The sequence below is a fragment of the Apodemus sylvaticus genome, chromosome 21, assembly GCF_947179515.1.
Source record: "Apodemus sylvaticus chromosome 21, mApoSyl1.1, whole genome shotgun sequence".
Taxonomy (NCBI): domain Eukaryota; kingdom Metazoa; phylum Chordata; class Mammalia; order Rodentia; family Muridae; genus Apodemus; species Apodemus sylvaticus.
This window is the reverse complement of record NC_067492.1, coordinates 55,365,824-55,372,466: the sequence shown is the minus strand read 5'-3', so window position 1 is coordinate 55,372,466 and position 6,643 is coordinate 55,365,824.

Below are 6,643 nucleotides of genomic sequence, written 5' to 3'. Positions count from 1 at the left end.
AAATTCTAAAAAGTCTTTGTTTTCTTTCTTTATTTCTTCCTTGACCAAGGTATCATTGAGCATATGTGAACTTTCTGTTGTTTTTGTTGCTATTGAAGACCACTCTTACTCCATAGTGATCTGATAGGAAGCATGGGATTAGGTTGATCTTCTTATATATGTTGAAGTCTGTCTTGTGACCAATTATATGATTGATTTTGGAGAAGGTACCATGAGATGCTGAGAAAAAGGTATATTCTTTTGTTTTAGGATGAAATGTTCTATATATATCTGTTAAATCCAATTGGTCCAAAGCTTCAATTAGTTTCACTGTGTCCCTGTTTAGTTTCTGTTTTCCTGATTGGTCCATTGAGGAGAGTAGAGTGTTGAAGTCACCCACAATTATTGTGTTAGGTGCAATGTGTGCTTTGAGCTTTAGTAAAGTTTCTTTTATGAATGAGGGTGCCCTTGCATTTGGAGCATAGATTTGCAGAATTGAGAGTTCTTCTTGGTGGATTTTTTCCTTTGACCAGTAGGAAGTATCCTTCTGTGTCTCTTTTGATGACTTTAGGATGAAAGTCAATTTTATCTGATATTAGAATGGTTATTCTGCTTGTTTCCTGAGACCATTTGCTTGTAGAATTGTTCTCCAGGCTTTTACTCTGAGGTAGTGTTTGTCTTTGACACTGAGGTGTGTTTCCTGTATGCATCAAAATGTAGGGTCCTGTTTATGAATCCTGTCTTTTAGTCTTTGTCTTTTTATTGGGGAATTGAGTCCATTAATGTTAAGAGATATTAAGGAACAGTGATTATTACTTCCAGTTATTTTTGATGTTATTTTTATGTTTGAGTGGTTATCTTCTTTTAGGTTTGATAAAAGAAGGTTACGATCTTGCTTTTTCCAGGGTATAGTTTCCCTTCCAGGGTATAGTTTCCCTCCTTGTATTGGCGTTTTTCACCTATTATCCTTTGTAGGGCTGGGTTTGTGGAAAGATATTGTGTTAATTGGTTTTTATCATGGAATATCTTGGTTTCTCCATCTAAGCTGATTGAGAGTTTTGCTGGCGTTTGTGTTCTCTTATAGTCTGTATGAGATCTGTATGAGATCCGCCCAGGATCTTCTAGCTTTCATGGTCTCTGGTGAGAAGTCTGGTGTAATTCTGATAGGTCTTCCTTTATATGTTACTTGGCTTTTTTTCTCTTACTGCTTTTAATATTCTTTTTTTGTTTAGTACATTTGGGGTTTTGATTATTATGTGACAGGAGGTATTTCTGTTCTGGTCCAGTCTGTTTGGAGTTCTGTAGGCTTCTTGTATATTCATGGGCATCTTTCTTTAGGTTAGGGAAGTTTTCTTCCATAATTTTGTTGAAGATATTTGCTGGCTCTTTAAGTTGTAAATCTTCATTCTCATCTATACCTATAATCCTTAGGTTTGGTCTTCTCATTGTCTCCTGGATTTCCTGGATGTTTTGGGTTACAAGCTTTTTGCATTTTGCATTTTCTTTGTTGAGTCAATGCTTTCTATGGTATCTTTGACATCTGACATTCTTTCTTCTATCTCTTGTATTCTGTTGCTGATATTTGCATCTATGGCCCCTGATTTCTTCCCAAGGTTTACTATCTCCAAAGTTGTCTACCTTTGTGATTTCTTAGTTGTTTCTACTTCCATTTTTAGATCCTGAATGGTTTTGTTCAGTTCCTTCACTTGTTTGTTTGTGTTTTTCTGTAATTCTTTCAGGGATTTTTGTGTTTCCTCTTTCATGACTTCTGCCTGTTGACCCATGTTCTCCTGTATTTCTTTAAGTGATTTTTTTTTATTTTCTATAGTCTTTGTTTACATTCTGAATGCTTTCCCCTTTCCAGGTTCCCCCCTCCCCATTGGTCTCATAAGCCCTTTTCCCTCTGCCCATTTCCCAATCACCCCCCCTCCCATTTCCCTGTCCTGGTACTCCTATGAAATGCTGGATCAACTCTTTTCAGAACCAGGGCCCTCACTTTCCCTCTTCTTGGGTATCATCTGATATGCTAATTGTGTCTAGTGAATTCAGAGCTTCTGGGCTAATTAATATCCACTTATCAGTGATTGCATTCCAGGTGTATTCTTTTGTGATTGGGTTACCTCACTTAGGATGCTATTTTCCAGTTGCAACCATTTGCCTAAGAATTTCATGAATTCATTGTTTTTAATTGCTGAGTAGTATGCCATTATGTAAATATACCACATTTTCTGTATCCATTCCTCCATTGAGGGACATCTGAGTTCTTTCCAGCTTCTGGCTACTATAAATAAGGCTTCTATGAACATAGTGGAGCATGTGTCCTTATTGTGTGCCAGGGAATCCTCTGGGTATATGCCCAGGAGAGGTATAGCAGGGTCCTCTGGAATTGTCATGTCCAGTTTTCTGAGGAACTGCCAGACTGAATTCCAAAGTGGTTGTACCATCTTGCCATCCCACCAGCAGTGGAGGAATGTTCCTCTTTCTCCACATCCTTGCCAATACCTGCTGTTTTTAACCTTAGCCATTCTGACTTGCTTGAGGTGAAATCTCAGGGTTTTTTGATTTGCATTTCCCTATGATTAATGATGTTGAACATCATCATTCGGTGCTTCTCAGCCATCCGAAGTTCTTCAAGTGAAAATTCTCTGCTTAGCTCTGTACCCCATTTTTAATAGGGTTATTTGGTTCTCTGGGGTCTAACTTCTTGAGTTCTTTGTATATATTGGCTATTAGCTCTCTGTCAGATTTAGGGTTGGGGAAATCCTTTCCCAATCTGTTGGTTGCTGTTTTGTCCTTTTGACAGTATCCTTTGCCTTACAGAAACTTTGTAATTTTATGAGTTCCCATTTGTCAATTCTTGATCTTAGAGCATAAGCAATTGGTGTTCTCTGTTCAGGAACTTTTCCCCTGTGCCCATGTCCTCAATGATCTTCCCCAGTTTCTTTTCTATTAGTTTCAGTGTGTCTGGTTTTATGTGGAGGTCTTCAATCCACTTGGAGTTGAGCTTAGTACAAGGAGATAAGAATGGACCAATTTGCATTCTTCTGCATGCTGACCTCCAATTGAACCAGCACCAATTGTTGAAAAGGCTATCTTTTTTCCATTGGATGTTTTCAGCTCCTTTGTCGAAGATCAAGTGACCATAGGTGTGTCGGTTCATTTCTGGGTCTTCAATCCTATTCCATTGATCCACTTGCCTGTCATTGTACCAATACCATGCAGTTTTTATCACTATTGCTCTGTAGTAATGTTTGAGGTCTGGGATACCAATTCCCCCAGAAGTTCTTTTACTGTTGATAATAGTTTTAGCTATCCTGGGTTTTTTGTTATTCCTGATGAATTTGAGAATTGCTCTTTCTAACTCTATGAAGAATTGAGTTGGGATTTTGATGGGGATTGCATTGAATCTGATCTGTAGATTAGTTTTGGCAAGATGGCCATTTCAACTATATTAATCCTGCCAATCCATGAGCATGAAAAAATTTTCGATTTTCTGAGGTCTTCTTTGATTTCTTTCTTTTTTTTTTTAAATTTTATTAGATATATTTTTTATTTACATTTCAAATGATTTCCCCTTTTCTGGTCCCCCACTCCCTGAAAGTCACATAAGTCCCCTTCCCTCCCTCTGTTCCCCCACCCATCCCTTCCCACTTCCCTATTCTGGTTTTGTCTTATACTGCTACCCTGAGTCTTTCCAGAACCAGGGGCCACTCCTCCATTCTCCTTGTACCTCATTTGATGTGTGGATTATGTTTTGGGTATTCCAGTTTTCCAGGCTAATATCCACTTATTAGTGAGTGCATACCATGATTGATCTTTTGAGACTGGGTTACCTCACTTAGTATGATGTTCTCCAGCTCCATCCATTTGCCTAAGAATTTCATGAATTCATTGTTTCTAATGGCTGAATAGTACTCCATTGTGTATATATACCCCATTTTTTGCATCCATTCTTCTGTTGAGGGATACCTGGGTTCTTTCCAGCTTCTGGCTATTATAAATAGGGCTGCTATGAACATAGTAGAGCATATATCCTTATTATATGCTGGGGAGTCCTCTGGGTATATGCCCAGGAGTGGTATAGCAGGATCTTTTGGAAGTGACACACCAGTTTTCTGAGGAACCACCAGACTGATTTCCAGAGTGGTTGTAATAATTTGCAACTCCACCAGCCAACATATGGGTCATGATCTTTTCGGGGGTGTGGAGGGAGCCCAGATAACTATCTTTTTACAAGGGTTGTCGAAGACCATTAAAACACAAATATTTACATTGCAATTCATACCAGTAGCAAAATTACACCTATGAAGTAGCAACAAAAATATTTTTATGGTTGGGTGTTGTATGACAGGTTGCTTTTCCTCCCAGACCTAAGATCCCAGAATAACAACTCAGACTCAAAATATATTTACACATATGAAGGGCATATAGCTAGGCTCATTCCCTGACTAGCTAATAATTTAAAACAACCCATTTACACCAATCTATATTCTGCCATATGACTCATTACCTCTGTTCAGGTACTGTGCCTCTGTCTTCTTCACATCTTCCCTATCAACTCTTTCTGAGCCTGGATCTCTTTCAGAATTCTCTCTGCCTACTAGATGTCTCACCTTCTATTCCATCCTTGCCTATAGGCCATAGTGTTTTTTAATTAACAGGTGATGCATTAATAGAATACACAAGATATTCTCTCTGCAGATGGGGGTCACCACTACATGATGAACTGTATTAAAGGGTCAAAGCATTAAGAAGGTTGAGAACCACTGCTCTACAGGAAGCCTCTTCAGTGATTGGTCTCAGTTTGGTCACTATGTGAAGATGTCTCAGAGTTCCCAAGAACAACAATCCAACACGCTCCCCTTAGACTGTGTAAGGCTAGCAGAGGAGCTGATGTCTGGGTCTGTTAGCCTAAATATTGCAAATAATGATGTTTAGTCTCTGGCAGCCTGATTGGCTGCTACCAGGGTAGAGTGAGTTTTGTCAAATGCTGTCACGTTGTGGTCCTGGGATTTTCAAATAGACCTCCTCACTGTGCCTCTCAGTCTTGGAGATGATTGTAGCTCTTCTTGTTTCATTCCTCTTGCAACAGAAAGGGAATCAAGATGGGCAAGTCAACCAAGAACTTTAAGAATTGTTAGAGAACGTTGTTCTTGATAGGTTATAGAGCTTAAACACTGGCCCCTCTGCCAAACAAGATTTAGTTGTTGCACATACTTCTCGATAACAGATTTGAACATTTGAGCTTTCCGGTGAAGAAAGCACACAACAGATCACTATTACTCCGTCTTTCTTTTTGCTCTACAGTCTGAGCCCTGGGGTGAAGAGAAGTCCTAATAGCTGTATTCCCTTCTGACCTGTACTCAGGTGTCTCTGCTGAGAGCAGAGCCATATAAGAGAGTCTGTGGGAAGAGCATTTCCTGTCTTAATGTATATGAAGTTTCCATTTCTGTGTAGCACAACTTTCTTTTTTTTTTTTCTTCTCTATTTTTATTACAGAATATGTTGCTGCCGCAACATGGGCAACATCATGCTCTGTTGATGGTTTCCATTTGACAAGCTGAGTGTATTTTCTTTTTTCTTTTTTTTTTTTAATATTTTTATTTTCTATATTATTTGTTTACATTCCAAATGATTTCCCCTTTCCAGGATCCCCCCTCCCCATATGTCCCATAAACCGTCTTCTCTCCATCCCTTCTCCAATCACCTCCCTCCTTTTTCTCTGTCCTTATATTCCCTTCCAATGCTAGATTGATCCTTTCCAGGATCAGGACCCTCTCTATACTTCTTCACGGGAGTCATTTGTTATGAAATTTGTGCCTTGGGTATTCAGGGCTTCTGGGCTAATTAATATCCACTTATCAGAGATTGCATTCCATGTGTATTGTTTTGTGATTGAGTTACCTCACTTAGGATGATATTTTCCAGATCAAACCATTTGCCTAAAAATTTTGTGAATTCATTGTTTCTAATTGCTGAGTAGTATTCCATTGTGTAAATATACCACATTTTCTGAATCCATTCCTCTTTTGAGGGGCATCTGGGTTCTTTCCAGCTTCTGGCTATTATAAATAAGGCTGCTATGAACATAATGGAGCATGTGTCTTTATTGCATGCCGGGGAATCCTTTGGGTATATGCAGGAGAGCTATAGCAGGGTCCTCTGGAAGTCTCATGTCCAGTTTTCTGAGGAACCTCCAGACTGATTTCCACAGTGGTTGTACCATCTTACAGCCCCACCAGCAGTGGAGGAGTGTTCCTCTTTCTCCACATCCTCGCCAACACCTGCTGTCTCCTGAGTTTTTGACCTTAGCCATTCTGACTGGTGTAAGGTGAAATTCTTGTCATATAGATCTTTCACTTGTTTGGTTAGAGTCACACCAAGATACTTTATGTTGTTTGTGGTTATTGTGAAGGGTGTCATTTCCCTAATTTCTTTCTCAGTCTGCTTATTCTTTGAGTATATGAAGGCTACTGATTTGCTTGAGTTGATTTTGTAACCAGCTACTTTGCCGAAGTTGTTTATCAGCTGTAGGAGTTCTCTGGTAAAGTTTTTTGTATCACTTAAGTATACTATCATATCATCTGCAAATAGTGATACCTTGACTTCTTCCTTTCCAATTTGTATGCTTTTGGCCTCCTTATGTTGTCTAGTTGCTCGAGCT